Below are 27,007 nucleotides of genomic sequence, written 5' to 3' on the forward strand. Positions count from 1 at the left end.
GAAGACCCTGATGTTGGGAAAGATGGAGGGCACAAGGAGAAGGGGACGACAGAGGACAAGATGGTTGGACAGTGTTCTCAAAGCTACCAGCATGAGTTTGACCAAACTGGGGGAGGCAGTGGAAGACAGGTCCATGGTGTCACGAAGAGTCGGACACGACTAAACGACTAAACAACAACAACAACACTATGTTAGAACCTGGTCCTGTTAACATGGAGGAGGGGGGAAGTTCCCATCAGTAAATCAACTTAAGTTTGGTTGATTAATCTATAGTTGAAACATATGGCCAAGTTTATCTCCCCATCCCCAACCATAAAAATACAGGACAAACAAATAGGACTTAACTTTCCGTTATTTCTTTTCCTTTTTCTTGAAGTGAAAACATAAGGAAAATCTTATTCATCATTAATGATGACAAAATTAACTTTTAGCGTCATTCACATCAGTTCCAGATTTCAAACCACAAGAGACCATCATCCTCACTCCTTCCAGCAAATTCCACCCAGTCACTAATTACGAAAGAGAGATAAAGTTTGCCAACAAAGAAATTAATGAAGAAGATTCATCGCTGCCAATTGACTTTACTACTAAGTTAATGGGGAAAATATGTTGCAGGGAGAGCCACCCAAAAGCAAAGAGAGATTGCCCATTTGCTCAGAGGCGTTTTATTCTAGAAGAAACATTTATGACATTGACCAGCTTACTCTAATTTTAAAGAGAGAGAAAGAGAGATGAATGATATGAATCAAACTCAAGCCTTGCAAGACTGGCCCAATCCATTTTGTTTCCTGAAACAAAATGCAAGATTCATGCAAAGCTGACTAGACCAGCAGCTGAATCCCATTTTTAAAATTGGGATTTTTCAGTCCTCAGGTGTGACACCCAGCCTTAGGGACAAGTTGCCGCTTATTGTTAGAAAACCAGCAATTTCACATTTGAGTTCTTTAAAGAATACTTAGTTAGGTGACCTCTAGACCCAACGATGTGTTTGTTTTAAATACAGTGGTACCTCATGTTACAGACGCTTCAGGTTACAGACACTTCAGGTTACAGACTCCGCTAACCCAGAAATAGTACCTCGGGTTAAGAACTTTGCTTCAGGATGAGAACAGAAATCGCGTGGCGGCAGCAGGAGGCCCCATCAGCTAAAGTGGTGCCTCAGGTTAAGAACAGTTTCAGGCTAAGAACGGACCTCCAAAACGAATTAAGTTCTTAACCCAAGCTACCACTGTCAATAAGCCATAGAAGTTGATCTCTTGTCTTCAAGACTACTTGCCTCCATTCCTCAAATGCCCTGCCTGAGAAAGTTAGTTCAGACACAGAGATCTGCTGTACAGTAGTACCTCAGGTTAAGAACTTAATTCGTTCCAGAGGTCTGTTCTTAACCTGAAACTGTTCTTAACCTGAAGCACCACTTTAGCTAATGGGGCCTCCCACTGCTGCCATGCCGCCAGAGCACGATTTCTGTTCTCATCCTGAGGCAAAGTTCTTAACCCGAGGTACTATTTCTGGGTTAGCGGAGTCTGTAACCTGAAGCATCTGTAAACTGAAGGTGTATGTAACCCGAGGTACTACTGTATATATCTTCCACTACGTAGGCAAAAAACAACAACAACCATTCAGGTCCTTTCCTCCTTCAGAATATCTTTGACTCACTTGTCACCCCAAGATCCAACCTCCTCTCTAGCCTGGCTCCAACTTCTAATGCAATTAATCTTTTAACGCAGGTCTGAAATGTTTTTAGTTACATGCTCCTTGAAGAGGGAAGGCGGATAACAATACATTGTGTGAGATGCTCTTTCACACATGCAGAAAGGTCTTATATGAAAGCTACAGTTCTTATACACATTTAACTGGGAGTATCACCTTGCCGACAAAGGTCTGTGTAGTTAAAGCTATGGTTTTCCCAGTAGTGATGTATGGAAGTGAGAGCTGGACCATAAAATAAGCTGATCGCCGAAGAATTGGTGCTTTTGAATTATGCTGCTGGAGGAGACTCTTGAGAGTCTGCAAGAAGATCAGACCTCTCCATTCTGAGGGAAATCAGCCCTGAGTGCTCACTGGAAGGACAGATCCTGAAGCTGAGGCTCCAATACTTTGGCCACCTCATGAGAAGAGAAGACTCCCTGGAAATGACCCTGATGTTGGGAAAGATGGAGGGCACAAGGAGAAGGGGACGACAGAGGATGAGATGGTTGGACAGTGTTCTCGAAGCTACCAGCATGAGTTTGACCAAACTGTGGGAGGCAGTGGAAGACAGGAGTGCCTGGCGTGCTCTGGTCCATGGGGTCACAAAGAGTTGGACACGACTAAATGACTAAACAACAACAACAACAAGTCTTTAGCTGAGATTCCTGCATTGCAAGGAGTTGGACCAGATTACCCTTGGAGTCCTACTAAACTGGGGCTGTGTGTACACTGTACATTTGAAGCACATTTATGGCACATCCCTTCCCCCAAAGAATCCTAGGAACTGTGGTTTGTTAAGTGTGCTGGGAAATGTACCGTATTTTGTGCACCATAACACTCACTTTTTTTCCTCCTAGAAAGTAAGGGGAAATGTCTGTGCATGTTATGGAGCGAATGCCTACGGATGGCGGGGGATCTGCTGCAGTCGTGAGCAGAGGATCCATGGTTCCCCTTCCTTCCCTCCTCCTTGGCTCGCTTTGAAACAGCAAAGCAGGAGAAGAACCGCTGAGTGGGGAGGAGAGAGGGACAGAGAGCCTGCTTGCTTTAAAGGAGCAAAGCGGGAGAGGAGAGGAGCCTTCTCCCCTTATACCCCTCTTCTGCATTATTAACAGCATCCTTCTCCACCCACCCCACACGTGTTCCTTGTCCCTTGAGTGTTTTTCCTTCCCTCCCCACTTAAAACGTGGTTACAAAGCACGGATCCACATGGATCCTCAGGATTTTTGCACTGGGTCACCCCAAATTCACCATCAGATCACATGGTATGTCCATGGCTACAGCTTGCACCAAAAAAATCATGCACCCACTGTTGCCTGGGGCCGCAGTGGTGCAAAAACGTGGTTACAAAGCATGGATCCTCAGAATTTTTGCATTGGGCTACCCCAAACTCACCGTCAGATCACATGTCTGTGGCCACAGTGTGAACCACAAAAATCATACATCCGCTGTTTCGTTTGGAATATTTTTTTTCTTGTTTTCCTCCTCTAAAAACTATGTGCGTGTTATGGTCAGGTGCATGTTATAGAGCGAAAAATACAGTAACTCTGTAAGGGAATAAACAACAGCTCTGGATTATTCAGGGGAAGAAATGCACTTTAAATGTGTTTTGAATGTATGGCACGTACACAGCCTCAGTGGAAATTACTTCTGAGTAGGCAAGCACAGGTTTGTGCCGGTAAATCTCCTGTTTCTGCGGGGTGTGATGGTCTTACTTTCCTGGGTTGTTAAATGGTCTCTGCTTCTTACAGTATGTCGATGCTTCATTGCTAACCTTTTTTCAAGTGTGTGCTCACAACAGAAAATATAATACTTCTAAAGAGCTTCTTTCCTCATCTCCATCGATATCGTCCCCAGCCCAAGCGCAGCAAGCAATTCTGCCACTCCCAAGCAAATTTCATCTTGCTTTGCTCTAGGTGATCCTGAAATATTTTGCAATTCCCAGAACCTGAAACGTAAGACAAATTGCTGGGCTCAAAAGTCTTTTTGCCTTGCCAAGTTGGGAAGGATCCAGATTAGTTCCCTCCCTCTCTGCCCCTCCCCCCCCGAATCATACTAAACTTCCTGCTTAAACAAACTCTGCAGCAACAAATATAATGAAATTGCAGTTCCGTCAAGATGGCCCAGCCTTGCAAGTTGACACATGCATATATGACTGCCAAGCATTCTGAGGTATCCAGTTCCTAGTCTAAAACTTCACTTTGACTCCAATCAAATTCACAAGGTGTCCACTGGCATTTCATTTTGGTATGTACTGAAGTTCTCACCCTGGGCCAGCAGGGGGATACTGTAGATAGTTTTCACTCAGGTCCACATATGCAAATAAGGGATTGAAAGTGACGTTCAGTGATTGGATAGTTACAGAAGGTTGTTACAGTTACGTTGTACTGGAGCTCTATATAGGCAGACTGGCTGAACCCTTCAGTTCAGTTCAGTTCTGTTCTGATCTGTGAATAAACAAGAGCTGTTTGGAGAATCACTGTGTCGTCTTGATATGTTCACCCTCAACTTAACACATTTATTTTGTATTCCAAATCTACCTGCAATTCTCTAATCCTGTTCCAAAGCCATTACCATTTTCCCAAGGGCTTGGGACAAGTGTACAACAACCTCCGTGTAACCAATAAATCGAAGGATTCCTTAGATTAAATATATATGCATAGACGAGCCAGTTGCCAGAATTCCAGCTTTACACCAAAGAGCAGAGCCTGGGTTATGCAAATGAAGGGGTGGAGCTATGCAAAGAGAGGCTGGCTCAGCTCAGCATGGCTTCCACTGAGTTCCATGTGACAAAAAACTAAAAATGAGGCTGTGCTATCTACAAAGGAAACTACATAATACTAGGTCAGAATATTCATCCATCTAGCCCATTATTGTCACTGGCAGCAGTGAGTCTCTGGAGTCCCAGGCAAATCCTAGAGAGGAGAGTTTGGGCCAGCAACTTCCTGTTCAGAATCTTGCTGCTTTCTTCCCTCTTCTGAGTTCCCTGCCCAGTAGTCTGCCAGTTTTGAACTGGTGTTGGAATCCCAAAACAGGGTTGGGATTCCCCCCTACTAATAATAATAATAATAAAATTTATTTATACCCCACCCTCCCCGGCCAGAGCCGGGCTCAGGGCAGCTAACACCAATAAAATCACAGTAAAAAACATAATGGAGGGGAACCAATTTAAAATACAGGTTAAAATGCAATTTAAAATGCAGCCTCATTTTAAAAGTAGCTGATAAATCAAGACCATAAGGGGAGAGAAACATAAGGGTCAGACTGTGTCCAAACCAAAGGCCAGGCGGAACAGCTCCATCTTGCAGGCCCTGCAGGAAGATGTCAAGTCCCGCAGGGCCCTAGTCTATTGTGACAGAGCGTTCCACCAAGTCGGGGCCAGTACTGAAAAGGCCCTGGCCCTAGTTGAGACCAATCTAACCACCTTGCGACCTGGGACCTCCAAAATGTTGTCACTTGTGGACCTTAAGGTCCTCCACGGGGCATACCAGGAGAGGCGGTCCCATAGGTACACGGGTCCTAGGCCGCATAGGGCTTTAAAGGTCAAAACCAGCACCTTAAACCTGACCCTGTACTCCACGGGGAGCAAGTGCAGTTGGTAAAGCACTGGATGAATGTGATCCTGCAGCAAGGACCCTGTAAGGAGCCTCGCTGCAGCATTCTGCACCCGCTGGAGTTTCTGGGTCAGCTTCAAGGGTAGAGCAAGTTACAATAATCAAGCCTGGGGGTGACCACCACATGGATCACTGTGGCCAGATCAGGGCAAGAAAGGTAAGGGACTAACATAACAATCTCCAGATTTGGTGGTATCAGAGATCATGAACTTGGTCTTGGGGAAACCACTCTGAAGTCACCTTGTCTAGAGTGGCTTAGGATTTGATGGCCACCACAACAACCAAAAATGCTGGGCCCAACACAAGTGACAGGATCTGATTTTCTGTACTGGACGGGGGAGGAATGGTATTTAAATAACAGAGCTCATACCGGCTCCAGAGGCGGATTTTGGGGGCACAACTGGTTCATTCGCACTGGGTGCAGAACTTGGGGGTGCCACTAGGGAGCCCCACAACTATTACAGTCATCCCTTGGATCCTGAACACCCGGGAACTCAGACGTTTTGGCTCCCCAACGCCACAAACCCGGAAGTGATTGTTCCGGTTTGCAAACGTTCTTTTGGAACCTGAACATCCGACAGGGCTTCCACAGCTTCTGATTGGCTGCAGGAGCTTCCTGCAGCCAATCAGAAGCTGCGAGTTGGTTTTGGAAGCCAAACGGACTTCCGGAACGGATTCCGTTTGACTTCCAAGGTACAACTGTATTTAGAATGGCTCTGAGATTCAGGGGGTGCCAAATTTTGGCATTGTGCTGAAATTTGAGGCCTCATGGTCCACCACTGCTGGCTCCCTACCTGAATAAAAATAACAGCCCTAAATGTTCCTTTTCTGGTTCTGCTGGATTCCTGGACCCACCCAGCCTATGGATCACATCTTCCGACTTTTAATAATTTGCAATCCCATGAGGCACCGACCCCCATGACATCATTAAGTCCTACCCATGACATCGTAAAGTCCTGCCCGTGACATCTCTGCATCCCTACATGGATCTTAAGGTTTGGGGGTGACAGAGAACAGGAAGTGTACCTCCAAATGGAGCTGCTGAAAGCAGCCATTGATACTGTTATCTGCTGGGCAGTGTCCAGAAGGAGGAGGAACATCAGAGCTGCCATAGCAGCTGTCCACTTCCAAGGAAGGTGAGAGGAGTTAACCCCAGTCAGCTGGCCAGCTCTGCAGGTGTAAGGGGGAGAAGCAGACTGGGAGATGCTAAGCATCCCAGCAAGTGGGACGCGAGTGGTGCTGTGGGTTAAACCACAGAGCCTAGGACTTGCCAGTCGGAAGGTCAGCAGTTCAAATCCCCGCAACAGGGTGAGCTCCCGTTGCTCTGTCCCATCTCCTGCCAAACTAGCAGTTTGAAAGCACATCAAAGTGCAAGTAGATAAATAGGTACCGCGATAAATAGGTAAACGGCGTTTCCCTGCACTGCTCTGGTTTCGCAAGAAGGGGCTTAGTCATGCGGGTCACACGACCTGGAAAAACTGTGGACAAATGTCGGCTCCTTCGGCCAATAAAGCGAGATGAGCGCCGCAACCCCAGAGTCGTTCGCGACTGGACTTAACCGTCAGGCGTCCCTTTACCTTGAAGCATCCCAGCAGCACTTCCAAGGGGTGGTATTTATGTGCCAGGCCCAGACCCAGTAGAGGTCCGAACAACTAGATTTATTTTTTTATTTTAAAGAAAGTTGCTAAACCTCTTGGAAGAGATGGTACAAAGATAGATGTGCAGGGAAACTTCTAAGTGAGAGGTGAAATGAGCTCAACTTTCAGTGTTTTCTAGCCAATGAATGAAGTCAGAGTTCCAGTTACAGATAGGTAGCCGTGTTGGTCTGCCATAGTCAAAACAAAAAAAATTCCTTCCAGTAGCACCTTAAAGACCAACTAAGTTAGTTCTTGGTATGAGCTTTCGTGTGCATGCACACTTCTTCAGAAGTCAGAGTTGTGATTGAGAAGTGAGTTGTCTGCACATCAAGCAACAAGAGTCCAGCCCCAAAGACCTGCTGTTTCCCACTCCCTGTAAATGCTGTTTTTTCTTCCCCGCTTCACTGTTGTTTTCTACTCCTTGCAATCTCCAAAGTTTAAAAGATCTACAATTTCCCCTCACAGCCAGGACTCATCTTTCCTGTGTCAGGTTTGTCTGAGGACAGATACTTCCTACATGTTGTGGTGGGGTTTTTTTGCAAACACTGCTACACAAGAAGAGTTTGGATTTGGATTTGATATCCCGCTTTATCACTACCCGAAGGAGTCTCCAAGCGGCTAACATTCTCCTTTCCCTTCCTCCCCCACAACAAACACTCTGTGAGGTGAGTGAGAGGCTGAGAGACTTCAGAGTAGTGTGACTGGCCCAAGGTCACCCAGCAGCTGCATGTGGAGGAGTAGAGACACAAACCCAGTTCTCCAGATTACGAGTCCACCGCTCTTTTTTTTTTTTAATAAAATTTTTATTGATTTTTCAAACACATAATAAAAGACAAACACATCACAAAAACAAAAAACAAACACAACATTAAACATATATCGACTTCCCCATACCTCCCTTTCGCTGCATCCTTATTCCAACATTCTTTAGCAACCCTTTAATCAGTTTATCTAATTAATTTCCTTTTCATTAAATTTCCTCAAATTTATTAGTTACAGCTGTAATTCTCTACTTCATACCCCTTGACATCCTAACACTCCTCAATTTTACAACAATTTTTAAGATATATTTTGAATTTCTGCCAGTCCTCTTCCACCGTCTCTTTCCCCTGGTCGCGGATTCTGCCGGTCATCTCTGCCAATCCCATGAAGTCTGTCACCTTTGTCTGCCATTCTTCCAGAGTAGGTAGTTCTTGCATCTTCCAATACTTTGCCAAAAGAATTCTTGCTGCTGTGGTTGCATACATAAAAAAAGTCCTATCCTTCTTTGGCACCATTTGGCCAACCATGCCCAGGAGAAAAGCCTCAGGTTTCTTAGGAAAGGTCCATTTAACGAGTCCACCGCTCTTAACCACTACACCACACTGGCTCTCAAGAAGCGTGGGTGGAAGATGTTAGAGGATTCCACCCCGATATGGCAAATGTGAAATCTTTGCAAAGAGGATTTGCTTCCGAGTAAAGCACGTGTGGGATTGTTAGCGTGTTGTGAGCTGCCTTGGAGGTCATCCGATCAAAATCTGAGGTCTTTTAGCAGATAGGATCTGGTTGACATGGTTTATATCACACCTTGGTAGCATGCATGGTCCCACTCTCACCCACCTGTCAATCTGATGAAACCCCGTGAGGTTGGTTTGAATTGCAAGCTTGGCTTTCTTCTGAGGAACTGGCAGATGGGTTCACAGGGTCAGTATGAACGCTCACTTTGGGAATAAGCACACCTGAGTGCAAGTGAGATTTATGAATCAAAGTAAACATACAGCTGTACCAATTTGCAAGGTGGAGTGAGGGACCCAGAAAGATATAGTTTTTTAAAAAAAAAAATATTGATTTTAACATATAAATTATAAAATGTACCACAAAACTTATCACTTATACAATCTTTTTAGACTTCCATCAGCACCTCTGATGATCCACCGTTTTAACCACTTCTTATGCATTTCTTAACTTTCTATTGCCTTTACATCTCTTAACAAATCGTCCTTCCCCTTCTCCAATTTTGCAATACTTCCAATAATACTCCTCACAAAACTTCTTGCAAACCTACAAACATTGTCTGATCTTCACAATGTCCGCTCCCTGCTTAAAACGGGGGGCACCCTTTGCGTGGACGCGCACAGCCCCTAGATCTGGAGCGGCTCCAACAGCATAGGCTTGGCTTTGCCTTCCCTCAGGTGGGATACCTGGAGGTCTCCGCCTACCTCAGTCAGTTGTCCAATCCCACCTGGGGGAAGCGTTGCCAAGGAGACCAGGCCAGGTAGGGGAGGGATTACCTGCCCACACAATAGAGGGAGGATCTTACCTGGGAATCCTCACTTGGCTCCAGAGCTTCTCCCACCCTACCCACCCTCAGTTAATGTCTTATTTTGCAGGTTAACTTTTCTTCACAGGTTTTGCAGGTTAACTTTTCTTCACAGGTATGCGGGCGCTGCTACGTTAAGGTCACTGTTAAAGGGCCGGAAAGGAATTTCCCTGCATTGGCAGGTTTCGCCTTTCCTGTAGCAAAACGTCACAACTTTGGCGGTATCAGGCCTTGGGCGGAATCCTTTAGTCCATCTTCCTCTTTGCGGCAGCGATACCAGGGTTTCCCATTAAAGGGGTTTCTGAAGGGAGGCTTTGACCGTACGCCGAAAGGTCGTCATTGCTCTCCCCTGCGGCGGCGGCATAACGGGGGCGGCTATCTCTGCTTGAACATATGTTCTCCAGAGCCTGCCCATCCCCCCCACACACACACACTGGATAACCCTGAAGCTCCCTAGGTCCCTGGCTGGGGACTGGGGAGGGAGAACTCCCAATGCCTGAGCCAAGGTCTACCCACATTTGAAATTTAATAAAGTTGTGGCCAATTTAATCCCATAGCACGTTGTCTTGAGTCGTTATTCCACATGACGGGGGGGGGGGACCGCTCAGGATCTGGGGACTCCGCCTGTCCATGCAAATACTTTTCAAGTAGTCCATAAATTTACTCCAGTCTTCCATGAATTTCTGGTCCTGCCAGTTTTGAATCCTTCCTTTTAGTTTATCTAATTCTGCATAGTCCATTAACTTCATTCTCCATTCTTCAACCGTCAGTAATTCTTCTTGCTTCCATTTTTGGGCCAGTAATATTCTTGCTCCTGTTATTACATATGAAAAGGAAAAACATAAAGGGAGCAAAATGTGATGCCCATAATACAAGCACTAAGTCTTTCCCCACTGCTTACTGATTTACCCAATCTATGAGCCTTGTTCAAAGATTTAAATTTCCCAGCTGAGAGATTGATCATCTGATTAACTTTTTATTAGGAGAAAGGTCCTCCTTATACTTCTGAAAAAGTAACCTGTTTTGCTACCAGTTTTAAGGAGAAAAGTTTGCTGGGACGATAAGTTAAATCCTCCATCAGAGCAAACTCTTATCCAACAGAATGCCTGGTTTTCATAATTACGTTGTATAATGTGTTTTATTCTGTCATATGTGTCTCATTTTGTTTTGTAATGGCTTCGGCTACACAAAAATAAATAATACTGGAATCCCCGTTTGCAGTAGTATTTTTCATAGAATCATAGTTAAAAGGTCCGTATAGTTAAAGCTATGGTTTTCCCAGTAGTGATGTATGGAAGTGAGAGCTGGACCATAAAGAAGGCTGATCGCCGAAGAATTGATGCTTTTGAATTATGGTGTTGGAGGAGACTCTTGAGAGTCCCGTGGACTGCAAGAAGATCAAACCTATCCATTCTGAAGGAAATCAGCCCTGAGTGCTCACTGGAAGGACAGATCCTGAAGCTGAGGCTCCAATACTTTGGCCACCTCATGAGAAGAGAAGACTCCCTGGAAAAGACCCTGATGTTGGGAAAGATGGAGAGCACAAGGAGAAGGGGACGACAGAGGACGAGATGGTTGGACAGTGTTCTCGAAGTTACAAACATGAGTTTGACCAAACTGCGGGAGGCAGTGGAAGACAGGAGTGCCTGGCGTGCTCTGGTCCAGGGGGTCACGAAGAGTCGGACACGACTAAGTAACTAAACAGCAACAACAACATAGAATTGAAGAGTTGGAAGGGACTGCAAGGGTCATCAGGTCCAATCGCCTGCAATACAGGAACCTCAACCACCTCTCAAAGCACTGATTATAAAATCCAGGGTGAGTGAGATTGCCAAGGTGGGCTGGGGGATCACTGAAAAGGGATAGTAAAAGAAGGGATTTCAAAACTATCAGCAGCACCATACGTAATATCTCTGTTTCTCCACAAGAGGGCAAATATATTTCCTGTTGCCCTTGCTCAGTCACATGCAGAATCTTTGCAATGAGTCCTTAAGGCAGTGGTTCCCTTACCAGTCCACACTTTGGGCATAAAAAATTGCTTGTGTCACATCATAGTTTTTATTAACAAAGAATGCACAATGCAGCTATGTAAGAATGTGAATCATTCCCAAAATGATATGTACAGTGGACTCTCGGGTTGCGAACGTGAACCGTGCTGGAGGCACGTTCGCAACCTGCAGTGTTCACAACCCACAGCCCCGCATCTGCGCACGTGCGGGTTGCGATTCGGCGCTTCTGTGCATGCGCATAGCGTGATTTAGCACTTCTGCGCATGTATGACTGCCAAAACCCAGAAGTAACACATTCTGGTACTTCCAGGTTTTGGCGGGTCCGTAACCCGAAAAAATGCAACCTGAAGCATCTGTAACCTGAGGTGTGACTGTACCTTAAAAGTATGTATACAAACTCAGTGAAAAGTGTGAGCTTGCTTTTGCTGGGTAATCCCATTTATGTTAGGTCAATTTGAGGCAGACCAAGTCTCATCAGCGCAAAGAAGCTTTTCTCTTGACCTGAACTCTGCTGTTCGTCAGAGTTGAAAATCCCAGTTCGCAACAATATGTTGAGGAGAAGTGTCGAAGAATAGCCGCTGCTCTTGAAGAGAGGCGTGGATATCGTTTCTGGTTTTATGTCCATTCTGCAATGGAATGTTTCAACGTTTCTTTGAATTGTCCTTCAATCTTCCAGCCATACTTGCCATCCTCTCCTGCCACACCACTGCCTTAAGCTGTGTGGCTTCTCACTACCAAGAAGGCTTCACAGCAGAACATGCCTGGATAGCTCAGTTGGTTAGAGCATGGTGCTGATAATGGCAAGGTTGAAAGTTCGATTCTCAGGGACCCTTCCAACTCCACAGTTCTATTATTCTGTGATCCTCTGACCACAAAGAACAAGATGTCTGGCATTAAAAAGAGTATTGTACAGCGGTACCACAGGTTACATACGCTTCAGGTTACAGACTCCGCTAACCCAGAAATAGAACCTTGGGTTAAGAACTTTGCTTCAGGATGAGAACAGAAATCGCACGGTGGCAGTGGGAGGCCCCATTAGCTAAAGTGGTACCTCAGGTTAAGAACAGTTTCAGTTTAAGAACGGACCTCCAGAACGAATTAAGTTCTTAACCTGAGGTACTACTGTACTTAATCCACGATGCCCACTTATTATGGCTAGTAGCCACAGGTAGCCTTATTCTCTTCCCTCTCCCCCTCCCATACATTTTACTGAAACATTTCACCATTGTTGTTGTTTAGTCGTTTAGTTGTGTCCGACTCTTCGTGACCCCATGGACCAGAGCACGCCAGGCACTCCTGTCTTCCACTGCCTCCCGCAGTTTGGTCAAGCTCATGCTGGTAGCTTCGAGAACACTGTCCAACCATCTCATCCTCTGTCGTCCCCTTCTCCTTGTGCCCTCCATCTTCCCCAACATCAGGGTCTTTTCCAGGGAGTCTTCTCTTCTCATGATGTGGCCAAAGTATTGGAGACTCAGCTTCAGCATCTGTCCTTCAAGTGAGCACTCAGGGGTGATTTCCTTCAGACTGGAGAGGTTTGATCTTCTTGCAGTCCATGGGACTCTCAAGAGTTTCCTCCAGCACCATAATTCAAAAGCATCAATTCTTCAGCAATCAGCCTTCTTTCATTTCACCATACAGTTCAAAAAAACAACAACAAGCTGATCTTAAATAAACAAAAGAAAAGAAAGAGAAAAGGAGCACGGAGAATACAGAGCCCTCTCTCAAAGGTAGAACTTCAACCTCATCTCACGCAGAAAAAGGTGGGCCCTTCCGGTTCATAGGCGCCGACTCCATGGGGCCTGAGGGGGCCCGAGCCCCCTCAAAAATTCGTTTGGGGGGGCTCCGCCCCCCCAATAATTTAAGAAAATTATTACCGTAAATTTCGGAGCGCAGGGGCAAAAATAGGCAAAAATCAGGCAAAAATAAGATCGGGCAGTCGGGCGGAGGGAAGGCAGAAGCTTTCCTCAGGGTCTTACTGCCCACCCGCTTCTGTTGCTGCGTTTGCTCAAACTCAACAAAGAGCAGGGAATCCCCTGCCCTCCTGGCAAGCAGAGGGTTAAGGAAAGGATCGAGTCCTTCCTTCTAATTCTTTCCTAGTCACACTGCGTGCAGGCTCTAGGTGGGAGAGAGAGAGAGGGAGGGCTGGCTTGGGGGGGGGACTTTTGCCTTCCTTTCCTCCCCCCCACCCCGTTAAACTCCTCGCCTGCATTCTTAGCCAGCTGCTTCTCCGCACACCCCTCTTGTGCTTCTTGTCCCTTCTGTGTTTTTCCTTCCCTCCCCATTTAAAACGTGGTGACAAAGCACGGATCCACATGGATCCTCAGGATTTTTGCATTGGGTCACCCCAAATTCACCATCAGATCACATTACATGTCCATTGCTACAGTCTGTACCAAAAAAATCATGCACCCACTGTTGCCTGGGGCTGCAATGGTGCAAAAACGTGGTTACAAAGCATGGATCCACAGGATCTTTGCACTGGGTCACCCCAAATTCACCATCAGATCACATAGCATGTCCATGGCTACAGCCTGCACCAAAAAAATCACGCACCCACTGTTGCCTAGGGTCACAGTGGTGCAAAAACGTGGTTACAAAGCACGGATCCACATGGATCCTCAGGATTTTTGCATTGGGTCACCCCAAATTCACCATCAGATCACATAGCATGTCCATGGCTACATCTTGCACCAAAAAAATCATGCACCCACTGTTGCCTAGGGTCACAGTGGTGCAAAAACGTGGTTACAAAGCACGGATCCACATGGATCCTCAGGATTTTTGCATTGGGTCACCCCAAATTCACCATCAGATCACATAGCATGTCCATGGCTACATCTTGCACCAAAAAAATCACGCACCATTTTCATCTAAAATTTAGAAAACTTCCCGGGGCAGGACCCCGGTATGGGCCCCCCCAATATTTTTTATAAGTCGGCGCCCCTGTTCCGGTTAAAGGTTGGCATGGGGGCAACGTGGAAGTTCTGCCTATGGGATGTTCTCTTTATGGTCCAATCCATACACAACGCCTCATTCATTGGCTGTCATTAATTATTATTAATTATTATTATTATTAATTTATTTATATCCCGCCCTCCCCAGCCAAAGCCGGGCTCAGAGCAGCTAACAACTATAAAAATAACACAGTTTACATAAAATCACAGTCAATTAATTGAAATACATTCTAAGATCAATTTATTCTAAAATCAATTCAGAGTCAAATTAATGGCAACCATTGGGCTAGAATGCTATGAGGATTACAGAAGGACTGAGCCTTAGCCAAAGGCCTGGTGGAACAGCTCTGTCTTGCAGGCCCTGCGGAAAGAAGTCCCGCAGGGCCCTAGTCTCTTGTGACAGAGCATTCCACCAGATTGGAGCCAAAAAAAGCCCTGGCTTTGGTTGAGGCCAGCCTAACCTCCCTGTGGCCAGGGATATTCAAGATGTTTTTGTTTGAAGACTGTAAGGTCCTCCGTGGGACATACCAGGAGAGGTGGTCCCGTAGGTATGAGGGTCCTAGGTTGTATAGGGCTTTAAAGGTTAAAACCAGCACCTTGAACCTGATCCTGTACTCCACCGGGAGCCAGTGCAGCTGGTATAGCACCGGGTGAATGTGATCCCGGGGCGAGGACCCCATAAGGAGTCTCGCCGCAGCATTCTGCAGCCACTAGAATTTCTGAGTCAGTGTCAAAGGTGGCCCCACGTAGAGTGAGTTACAATAATGAAGTGTGGCTAGGATGGCTTTGGGATGCGGGTGGCGCTGTGGGTTAAACCACAGAACCTAGGACTTGCCGATCAGAAGGTCAGTGGTTCGAATCCCTGCGACGGGGTGAGCTCCCATTGCTCAGTCCTTGCTCCTACCAACCTAGCAGTTCGAAAGCACATCAATAGTGCAAGTAGATAAATAGGTACCGCTCTGGCAGGAAGGTAAACGGCGTTTCCGTGCACTGCTCTGGTTCATCAGAAGTGGCTTAGTCATGCTGGCCACATGACCTAGAAGCTGTACGCCATCTCCCTCGGCCAATAAAGTGAGATGAGCACCGCAACCCCAGAGTCAGTCACGACTGGACCTAATGGTCAGGGGTACTTTTACCTAGGATGGCTTTGGGCCCTCCAGACTGGATGGAAGGAGGTTTGGAGGAGTGGTCTGCAACACATCTCAGATGCAATAATGGTGCTTTCGAGTTGGGTTTCTACTGAGCCGTCCAGCCATCATTCTGCTCTGTTAGTTATTTTGCAATGCTTCCAGCCCAAAAAGTTTGCAGCCATAGACAGTATTGAAAGTGGAGCTGCGTAAGATGGAGGCCAAGAGTATCGGCATTGCTATGCTTTGCATGTGCATGGATCCCCCAGCTGAAAAACGTTGCTTTGGTTCTGATCCGTTATAGCTGTTCCTACATTCTTGCACTTTACTCTTCAACCAAGGCCAGATCTCCAAAATGCCATCTGTGGCAAACATCTGTCGGGAGGAATAACTTAGGCCTCAGTGCATCTTGTTGCAACGCACAAGGATCAGAGGCTACAGAGTCCTTCCATGTTACGATGACAAATTTTCCAAAGAAACAGCCCCCATTTTGGGTTTTTAAAGGTCAACATTCCAAAGCAGTTCCCTTCACAAACCACAAATCTATTTTAGCCGATATCCTCCTGGAAAAGAACCTCCTGTTTACGATCGCTGCATGGATTTTCCTATCCCCTCATAGTCTATCTTAAGACCCCTGCTGGTTTTGAGCAGTGATTCCTGCAGTATTGGACCAAGGCAACATTATTTGTTTGCCTGCTTCTTTCCTTTCTTCTTCAGCCCTTCTCCAGCTGGGCAAATGATGTGACGGGTGTCTGTCGGCTTGAAAAAGTTCCCCACCACCACATGTGGCGTTTGAGCCCAATGACTTCATCCATGTTCCTTCTATAATAAATGGATGTGTGGAGAAGAGGCTCAGTTTTGGTTTTGTGGCGGCAAAATCACCATCTTCCAATATTCTTCGGCCACGGGGCTTAGCAGGGCACGAAACCATCTTTCAGCTTTGTCAGGATGAGTAAATCTGGTCAAGATTTTGGCAGGCCAACAGAGAGTCAATCGCTTTATGCTGGTGGAGAGATAACAATCTTTGCAGACTTCTGGAAAGTCAAATATCACATCCACGTCATTTGAAGCACATCACTTTGTCCCAAAGATTCCTGCTAACTGTACAGTGGTACCTTGGGTTACATACACTTCAGGTTACATACGTTTCAGGTTACAGACTCCGCTAACCCAGAAATAGTGCTTCAGGTTAAGAACTTTGCTTCAGGATGAGAACAGAAATCGTGCTCCGGCGGTGCAGCGGCATCAGGAGGCCCCATTAGCTAAAGTGGTGCTTCAGGTTAAGAACAGTTTCAGGTTAAGTATGGACCTCCGGAACGAATTAAGTACTTAACCTGAGGTACCACTGTAGATTGTTAAGGGTGCTGGGAATTGTAGCTCTGTAAGGGGGCAAGCTACCGGGTGGCGCTGTGGTCTAAACCACAGAGCCTAGGACTTGCAGATCAGAAGGTTGGTGGTTCGAATCCCCGCGACGGGGTGAGCTCCCGTTGCTCGGTCCCTGCTCCTGCCAACCTAGCAGTTCAAAAGCACATCAAAGTGCAAGTTGATCAATAGGTACCGTTCCGGCAGGAAGGTAGACGGCGTTTCCATGCGCTGCTCTGGTTCGCCAGAAGCGGCTTGGTCATGCTGGCCACATGACCCAGAAGCTGTAACCCGGCTCCCTCGGCCAATAAAGCGAGATGAGCGCCGCAACCCCAGAGTCGGCCACGACTGGACCTAATTGTCAGGGGTCCCTTTACCTTTTAAGGGGGCAAGCTACAGTTCCCAGGTTTCTTTGAGGGGGAGAGCAGTGTGCTTTAAATGTGCTATCGTGTGAGTGTGACTAAAGTTGGCTTTGTCCCCTGGTTTTAATAATAATACCTTTATTGTCAATGTACAACCTGTGTACAATGAAATTAACCAAGTCTCCCTCCCCGCCCCACAAACACTCAGTCTCATTGCAGTATGTGTGCTTGTCTCACAACACACCAACCCCAAAAGTCAGTTGCACTATATTATTTTCCATTCAGCAGCCAGACAGCCCACAGATAGAAACTGTTTTTTAGCCTGTTGGTACAACTGATTATACTTCTATATCTCCTGCCCGAGGGTGGAAGATTAAAGAGGTGCTGGCCAGGGTGTGAATCACCCCTGATAATTTTTCTCACTCTCCTAAGGCAATGATCCCTTGCGATGTCATCTAGCACAGTGTTTTTCAACCTTTTCTGGGCAAAGGCACACTTGTTTCATGAAAAAAATCACGAGGCACACCACCATTAGAAAATGTTAAAAAAGTTAACTCTGTGCCTATATTGACTATATATAAAGTAATTCTCTTGAATAGGAATCAAATAAACACAAAGAAAGTATTTTATAATTACTTTATTATGAAATAGTAAGTAAACAGAAATATGAAAAATTATAAAATACTTTATTTTTAAATCTTTCGAATTTTTCAATTTTCCCCACGGCACACCAGGCAACATCTCGCGGCACACTAGTGTGCCACGGAACAGTGGTTGAAAAACACTGATCTAGCAGGCTCAGGGGACAGCCCATGATATCATGTTTTACTACCCTCTGTAAAGACTTTCTGTCCGTGGCTGTCAAGCCAACGTACCACACTGTGATACAATATGAGAGGACACTTTCTATTGTGGACCAGTAGCCAGTAGAAGGAGGTCATCAACTGTTGTTTAACATTGTTCTTTCGCAAGGCCCTGCGGAAGTGGAGTCTCTGTTGGGCCTTCCTAACCACCTGAGTTGTATTGTTTTTCCAAGTGAGGTCTTCACTAAGGTAAACTCCCAGGAATTTAAAGGAAGAGACTCTCTCCACACAACGCCCCTGATATACAATGGGGCTAGTTCCCCTCTCTTCCTCCGAAAGTCCAACACCAGTTCCCCAAACTGCAAACGGTTTGGGAGAATGGTACATGAAAGGGTGCAGAGAAAAACAGATTGCTACTAAGCAAAACCTTACAACCAGCCCCTCTTCAGAAGAAGAAACAGGACTGTGTGCACTCTTTGCTATTATCTGTCTATCTATTCTGTGCCGCTAAAAAGTTGATTTTGTGACCATTTGGGACAATGCAAACCAAGCAAACAATTTCTTTTGGGTGCATATTTTGTGTGGGTGTTATATCTTTGCCAGTGTGGTGTAGTGGCTAGAGCAGGGGTAGTCAACCTTTTTATACCTACCGCCCACTAATGCATCTTTCTTGATGGTAAAATTTCCTTACCCCCCACCAGTGCTCGATGGAAGGAGGATTCAGCTTGTGCTGTAGAACCCTCTACCACCCACCTAGACTCCTGAAACGCCCACCAGTGGACGGTAGGGACCAGGTTGACAACCCCTGGGTTAAAGCGTTGGACTCAAGACCTGGAAGACCAGGGTTCAAATCCACCCCGCAGCCACAAAACGTATTGGGTGACATCATCATAATCATCATCATCATTATTATTGTTATTACAGTGGATGCTCAGGTTGCGAATATGATCCGTGTGGGATGCACGTTCTCAACCCGCAGCGTTCGCAACCCACAGCGGCGTGTCTGCACACAAGCGAGTTGCAATTTGGCACTTCTGCGCATGCACAAAGCGCGATTTAGTGCTTCTGCGCAGGCACAACCCCCTGAAACTCGGAAGTAACCCTTTCCGGTACTTCCAGGTTTCAGCGGGTCCGTAATCCAAAAAAACGCAACCTGAAGAGTCTGTAAACTGAGGTATGACTGTATTATTATTATTATTATTACTATTATTATTATTATTAATTCAACTTATACACTGCCCTATATCTGGAGGTCTCAGGGTGGTTCACAACAAGACCACAACATATAAAATCCAAACCCAAAGCAGTAACCCAATAACCACCCCCCAAAAAGCTACATTCTAAAAGGGTGTTGGATGTCAATAAGATCAATCAAAGGCCTGGTTAAAAAGGAACATTTTGGCCCAGCGCCTAAAGGTGTATAATGAAAGCGCCAGGTGAAATTCTATCAGCCCATTTGCAAGGATAGTTTTATGGTTAGGCCCTAACCATCCCTGAGTTGCGGGGGGCGGCGGTTTGGACTGGATGCCCTTTGGGGTCCCTTCCAACCCTACAATTCTATGATTCTATAAAACCACCCCTAAATTAATAAAAACAGCCATTAATAAAAACAAATGGTTGCTAGCCTGTCCTTATATCCCTATATTGCTTCTTTACTCCCTCTTTGAGCCACAAATGATTGGTTTTCTCCACCTGGTCACCTGGTAGCGATGTCTGGGGGGTCACAGGAGAGCACGCAAGGAACTTTTTTGGGGGGAGGGGCAATCTTGTTACATTCAAAGTATCCATCTCAAATAAAAAGAGCTTTTTGATTACAGTGGTACCTCAGGTTACAGATGCTTCAGGTTACAGATGCTTCAGGTTACAGACTCCGCTAACCCAGAAATCGTACCTCGGGTTAAGAACTTTGCTTCAGGATGAGAACAGAAATCACACGATGTTGGCGCGGTGGCAGCGGGAGGCCCCAGTAGCTAAAGTGGTGCTTCAGGTTAAGAACAGTTTCAGGTTAAGAACAGACCTCCGGAACGAATTAAGTTCTTAACCCGAGGTACCACTGTATTATTTTTTAAGCAGGATATGTTTTGTTTACTGATCAGTAACAGGGTATTATTTTTTAAGCAGGGTATGTTTTGTTTACTGATGAGTTTTGTTTACTGAGAGCCAGTGTGGTGTAGTGGTTAAGAGCGATAGACTCGTAATCTGGGGAACCGGGTTCGCGTCTCCGCTCCTCCACATGCAGCTGCTGGGTGACCTTGGGCTAGTCACACTTCTGTGAAGTCTCTCAGCCCCACTCACCACACAGAGTGTTTGTTGTGGGGGAGGAAGGGAAAGGAGAATGTTAGCCGCTTTGAGACTCCTTAAAGGGAGTGAAAGGCAGGATATCAAATTCAAACTCTTCTTCTTCAGTACAAGACTCCTGGCATCCTTCTGAGCAAGCGAGCATCTTTCTCATACAATGTGTTCGCAGGACAGGGCTTGGACATAGTCGTGGCGAGTGAAATGAAAAGAACTGGGGGTTGGGGACACGGGGAAGGAGCTGTTTCGCTTGCCAGCTCTGTGGTCAACACCATTGCCCTGACCTGATTACTTCAGCTGATGTTTTTCCTAAATCTGTCATGATTCAGCAATTATCAGCTTTCGCAACACTCTGTGACTGTCCTGCGAGAAGCTGCTGAGGGACTGTTTTATTGTGGGCTGGATGTTCCTGAAAGGACCTTTGAATATACAAACACACACACACTCTCTCTCTCTCCTTACACCCTTGGCTTTTCCCTGGCCAGAGAAAGTGCAGAAAGACAGAAGGGGGAAGAGGAGAGGGAGGGGAGAGAGCAAACTTCCACATCCCCCAAGTGTGAGGGAAATTCAGCTGAACGCAATTTGGATGTGAACCGAACGATGCCTTTTATAACAGGCTCGCATGTCAACAATATATTTTTCCATTAAGCCCTGGAAGAGGTCCAGATTGGGGAATTAAACGTTCCTTCTTCCATGGGAGTCCTTGCATAATAGGGAACGCGTGGAGTGGAATGGGATTAGCACCCATGCGCAGCTAATAGTTCCAAAAGGGCTCCATCTCCTGCGCCTGGCTCACCGTGTATTGAAAAAATTGTTAATAAGGTTTTTTTAAAAAAAAAGAAGGCAAAAAATAAGGGAATTTTCCCACCGGTTGATCAGCAGAACACTGGACAAACATGCTGGGTGATCTGTGTCAGGAGGTCTGTTTTGCAGGTCCGCACAGTTCCTAGGAAGCTTTAAAAAAAAAGCCAGAGAAGACAAAAATGCAAACACTATTCAGCACAGTTTGCTAAGAGTACTGTCAGTTTTGGTCCCCTCAGTTTTCAAATCATAAATGCATTTCTTCCACCCTGCTGCAGCACTATGCTTTTTTTAAAAAAAGTATCTTCAATAAAATTAACCAGTATTTTACTGCAAATTTCTCCCAAGAAACACATCTCTGTATGCAATTTCGCAAGCAATTTCCCCTATAGTTTTATGCACGTGTTGTGATGCGCTCTGAGACCTTGAATAAATGTTGTTGTTGTTGTTGTTTAGTCGTGTCCGACTCTTCGTGACCCCATGGACCAGAGCATGCCAGGCACTCCTGTCTTCCACTGCCTCCCGCAGTTTGGTCAAACTCATGCTGGTAGCTTCGATAACACTGTCCAACCATCTTGTCCTCTGTCTTCCCCTTCTCCTTGCGCCCTCCCTCTTTCCCAACATCCAGGGGCTTTTCCAGGGTGTCTTCTCTTCTCATGAGGTGGCCAAAGTATTGGAGCCTCAGCTTCAGGATCTGTCCTTCCAGTGAGCACTCAGGGCCGATTTCCTTATGAATGGAAAGGTTTGATCTTCTTGCAGTCCATGATACTCTCAAGAGTCTCCTCCAGCACCATAATTCACAACTTGAATAAATAGTGTTACATAAATATTATTTATAGATGAATAAATACAGTCACATATGCATTTTCTTGAGCACTTCCCCTTGTAATCTGCATTTTTGTACACATTGTTTGGGACTGCATTGCAAAATTCAGAAAAATTTGAATTTTGAAGGATAAGTGTGTTTTGGTTCGCGTATTGGTGCGAGCAGAGTGAATCAGGTAGTTTCTCATTAAAATGCAAACAAGATTTAATTTCCTCTCTGCCTTAGCTGGGCGTCATCAGGCTTCAAGGCATGAGATTGTGGACATGGAGCATAGAAGCCAACTTCTAGGGACTGAGGGGTCTTCGGCCCCCCAATAAAATATTTGAGGTTGCTACCCCTCCCCCATTGATGGACATTGCCATTCAGATGGTATGTGAGCACCACATCATGTGATCGATTATGCAGGGCGGGGCTTAGCTCCCCCCCAATATTTTATTCAAATTGGCACCCCAGGTTAATAGACTACCCTGTCCCATTCAGAACATTAAAGTTTAAAACTATCAGCTGCTCTTTGCCCTTCAGCTATGAGCCTGCCACTCTGAAATCCTTATAAAACACTCACTGAACACTTGATAAGAATCCCCACCCCAATGCCTGGGGTGCTTAGTTAAGCCCTGTGGCTAGAGCGCAATAAAATAAATTAATTAAAATGTACATGGCTTCTGTGAATAGGAAGGGACATAGGCAGCTGCCTGATGTTGAGCCAGACTCTTGGACTAGCTATCTCAGTATTGTCAACACTGACTGGCAGCTGCTGTCCGTCTCTCCCAGCCGTACCTGGCGATGCCAGGGATTGAACCCGTGACCTTCTGCACATAAAACAGATGCTCTACCACTGAGTTATGGTGTTTCCTAAGCACTCACTCTTAGAGGAGGCTGCCCGCTGTGTCTCTGCATGATGCATTAACCTGGCCTACTTCCAATGAGCCTTCACTGGTAGAGAACAGTTGCTGTGTGCCATTTCTGACCTTCAAGTTGAATACCAACATCTGATTCACAACAGAAGAAGAAGAGGAAGAGTTTGGATTTGATATCCCACTTTATCACTACAGTGGTACTTAATTCGTTCCAGAGGTCCGTTCTTAACCTGAAACTGTTCTTAACCTGAAGCACCACTTTAGCTAATGGGGCCTCCTGCTGCTGCCCGCCGTCGGAGAACGATTTCTGTTCTCATCCTGAAGCAAAGTTCTTAACCCGAGGTACTATTTCTGGGTTAGTGGAGTCTGTAACCTGAAGCGTATGTAACCTGAAGTGTATGTAACCCAAGGTACCACTGTACCCAAAGGAGTCTCAAAGCAGCTAACAATCTCCTTTTCCCTTCCTCCCCCACAACAAACACTTCTGCAAGAAGTGTGACTAGCCCAAGGTCACCCAGCAGCTGCATGTGGAGGAGCGGGAATCGAACCCGGTTCACCAGATTACGAGTCCACCGCTCTTAACCACTACGCCATACTGGCTGTATGCAGGTAGGTGTCTTTTTTTAAAAAAAAGGCATCTCTAATCACATGGTGGTTTTGGATCAGGTTAGCCGTATTGATTTGTATGCTGTTGGTGGATTATTGTCATTGTCTTGTTGGGCTGTGTATGTGATAAAGGGGAGCCATACCAGGGTAAAGGCGTCTTCTTCTATTTGTCCCCGTGTCAGTTTCAGTTTATTGGTTAATTTTTCTAGTAAGGCTGTTTCCCATACTATTTGGTACCATTGGTCCATACTTACTCCTGACAGGTCTCTCCAGTGTCTGGTTACTCACGCATGAAAACAAAGACCACCTAGCAAAACTGAGGGGAAGAGTTAGAGGAGTATTGAACCAGGAAATATTTGGAGAATGGAGAATATTTAAGGATTATATAAGATCATATTGTACCAACCACACCATATTAGCAGAACTTGAGTGATACTTGTAAACACAACAAACACCGTTTGTGGAGTAGACGGGAACAATATTAAAGAATATAAAACTGTGCGGGGAAAATGACATTAGTAACATTTTGTCAGAAGTCTTTTTTATTTAAGTATTTAATTAAGTATTAATTAGGAAGATTAAGTGTTTTCTATGTATATAAATTTGCATTTTCTTCTTTCTTTTTTTCTGTATTTTCTTTTTTCTTAATTGTTTTTTCTTTAATTTTCTTTTTGTAGTATGAGAACGCAAATTCTTTGTAAAATCTTTGTATAAGTGTGTAATTTAAATTAATAAAGATTATTTTTTTAAAAAAAAAAAAGACCACCACAGCCAACCACAAATGAACAACCACACCCCCAACCTCTCTCACCACCAAAGGAACACAACTGAACAGCAGAGAACCTGCGCATGCAACGCTGACACCAAACCCCACATATATTAAGTAAACTAGAAACACCCCTACCCTACCCGACCCCTACTCATCTTTCCCCCCACTCCACCTCTTTCCCCCTTTTCTTCCTAATGTCTCGACAAATGAAACTGATTTGTAAAAAAAAAATGTTACATGGGGAGGGGGGAATAAAAGAGAGAGACATTGCACATACTTTTGTAAATCAAGAAAATCTTTAATAAAAATACATTTTAAAAAAATCACATGGTGGTTTTAATTGCACCAATTCAATTGGCAAGCTTTAGGGTTACACAGAAGTCTTGGTGGGTTCTCCTTCCTTGGAGGTTTTTAAGCAGAGCCTGGGTGCCCATCTGTCACAGATGCCTTAGTTGAGGTTCCTGCATCGCTTGGACTAGATGGCCTTTGGGGGTCTCTTCCAACTCTACAATTCTCTGATTCTACTATTCTTCTTGGGACGGGGAACTGGCGCCTTCATCCTTCCAAAGCAGCAGTTCTCCACCTGTGGGTCCCCCGATGTTGTTGGACTACAACTCCCATCATCCCTAGCTAGCAGGGCCAGGGCTCAGGGATGATGGGAGTTGTAGTCCAACAACATCGGGGGACCCACAGGTTGAGAACCGCTGTCCCAAAGCCTGCTCTCCTGCCAAGGGAGCTTGTTCAATGTCACCTGAACCCTTTTAGATCTCATGTCGTGCATTAGCGCTGATTTTGTTTCAACCTCCTTCAAGATGATTAATTCCAGCCCGGATATGATAAATGACTCCTTTGCGACTGCACATAACTTCGTTAACTCCTGTGCAGCACCCTCGTAAAGACCCGCTCATTAAATTCCTTCCCGGGAACATCAGAATTTCCTTTCGGGTCATTAATAATCACAGATGAAACTCAGGCTGCCAGTGTTCAGAGCCAGACTACGCATCCTCAGCCAATCTCAGACGTACGTGTCGCATTTCTGACATTTGCTTGCGGGAGGTGAATTGACAGAGGGGGGCAATTCCTTGCAGATATTCCCTCCGAGCAAAGATTGATAAGAGTGGCTGTGGCCCCACATTCTGAGAGGCTGGGAGAATCACTTCTACCGCTGGAGACTCCTGCCAGAAGATCACTCAGTGCTTTAAGGCCTTGCCAAGGATTGCAGATAACAGATGCACTTGGGAGAAGCGGCAGCTGGGAGGCCAAAGATGAAAAGTTATTTGCACACACTAGGCAGGTTTGGAATCGGGGTGGGAAGGGCCTTGGTCTTGTATACCTGAAGGAGCGTCTCCACCCCCATCGTTCAGGCCGGACACTGAGATCCAGCGCCGAGGGCCTTCTGGCGGTTCCCTCATTGCGAGAAGTGATGTTACAGGGAACCAGACAGAGGGCCTTCTCGGTAGTGGCGCCCGCCCTGTGGAACGCCCTCCCTTCAGATGTCAAAGAGATAAACAACTACCTGACATTCAGAAGACATCTTAAGGCAGCCCTTTTCAGGAAGTTTTTAATGTGTGACATTTTAGTGTATTTTTGGTCGCTGTGGAAGCCGCCCAGAGTGGCTGGGGAAACCCAGCCAGATGGGCGGGGTACAAATAATAAATTATTATTATTATTATTATTATTATTATTATTATTATTATAGCAGCTCAGGGATAGAGCATCCGCTTTGCATGCAGAAGGTCCCAGGTTCAGTCCCTGGCATCTTCAGGTAGGACTGGGGATGCTCCCCTCTCTGAAACCCTGTAGGGTGTCCATCAATATGCAGATGATACCCAGTTCTACCTCTCCTTCAAATCAGAACCAGTGAAGGCGGTGAAGGTCCTGTGTGAGTGGCTGGAGGTAGTTGGAGGATGGGTGGCACCTAATAGATTGAGGTTGAATCCTGACAAGACAGTATAGTGGTACCTCGAGTAACATACACTTCAGGTTACAGACGCTTCAGGTTACAGACTCTGCTAACCCAGAAATAATACCTTGAGTTAAGAACTTTGCTTCAGGATGAGAACAGAAATTGTGCTCCGGTGGCATGGTGGCAGCAGGAGGCCCCATTAGCTAAAGTGGTACCTCAGATTAAGAACAGTTTGAGGTTAAGAACGGATCTCTGGAACGAATTAAGTACTTAACCCAAGGTACCACTGTACTGTTTTGGGGGGACAGGAGGCGAGCAGGTGTGGAGGACTCCCTGGTCCTGAATGGGGTAACTGTGCCCCTGAAGGACCAGGTGCGCAGCCTGGGAGTCATTTTGGACTCACAGCTGTCCATGGAGGCGCAGGTCAATTCTGTGTCCAGGGCAGCTGTTTACCAGCTCCATCTGGTACGCAGACTGAGACCCTACCTGCCTGCAAACTGTCTCGCCAGAATAGTGCATGCTCTAGTTATCTCCCGCTTGGACTACTGCAATGCGCTCTATGTGGGGCTACCCTTGAAGGTGACCCAGAAACTACAACTAATCCATAATGTAGCAGCTAGACTGGTGACTGGGAGCGGACGCTGAGACCACATAACACCGGTCTTGAAAGACCTACACTGGCTCCCAGGGAACCAGGCACAGGGCCTGCTTGGTAGTGGCACCCACTCTGTGGAACACCCTCCCACCAGATGTAGGGAAGCTTTTAATGTTTGATGCATTACTGTATTTTAATATTTTGTTGAAAGCTGCCCAGAATGGCTGGGGAATTATTATTATTATTATTATTATTATTATTATTATTATTATTATTATTACAATATTAAGCTAGATGGACCAACGGTCTGACACCCTATACATATTTACTCAGGAGTAAATCCCACTTGCTTCCAAGCCAGTGCACATCCTACAAAAATGTATACCCTTCTTCTGAGATTGTTGTGGTCACAATTCAGCCACAATTTCAAGCCCTGTGGATTCAAAGATAGAAATTTAAGCAAGTGCTGAAAACTCCCATTTGAAAGCCATCCAGCTTT

General features: G+C 45.8%; 2 long non-coding RNA genes across 2 annotated transcripts in view; both read left to right on the top strand.

Annotated features, from left to right (window-relative positions):
* LOC309365973 overlaps positions 1–27,007 on the top strand; it is a 103,971-nt gene that overhangs the window by 4,807 nt on the left and 72,157 nt on the right. The window lies entirely within an intron of this gene.
* Positions 6,291–16,173, top strand: LOC309366115. Its single transcript, XR_014166518.1, has 2 exons — positions 6,291–6,476; positions 16,044–16,173. It is a non-coding gene; the product is annotated as an uncharacterized lncRNA (long non-coding RNA).

This window comes from Podarcis melisellensis, assembly GCF_964234715.1.
Source record: "Podarcis melisellensis genome assembly, chromosome: 3".
Taxonomy (NCBI): Eukaryota; Metazoa; Chordata; class Lepidosauria; order Squamata; family Lacertidae; genus Podarcis; species Podarcis melisellensis.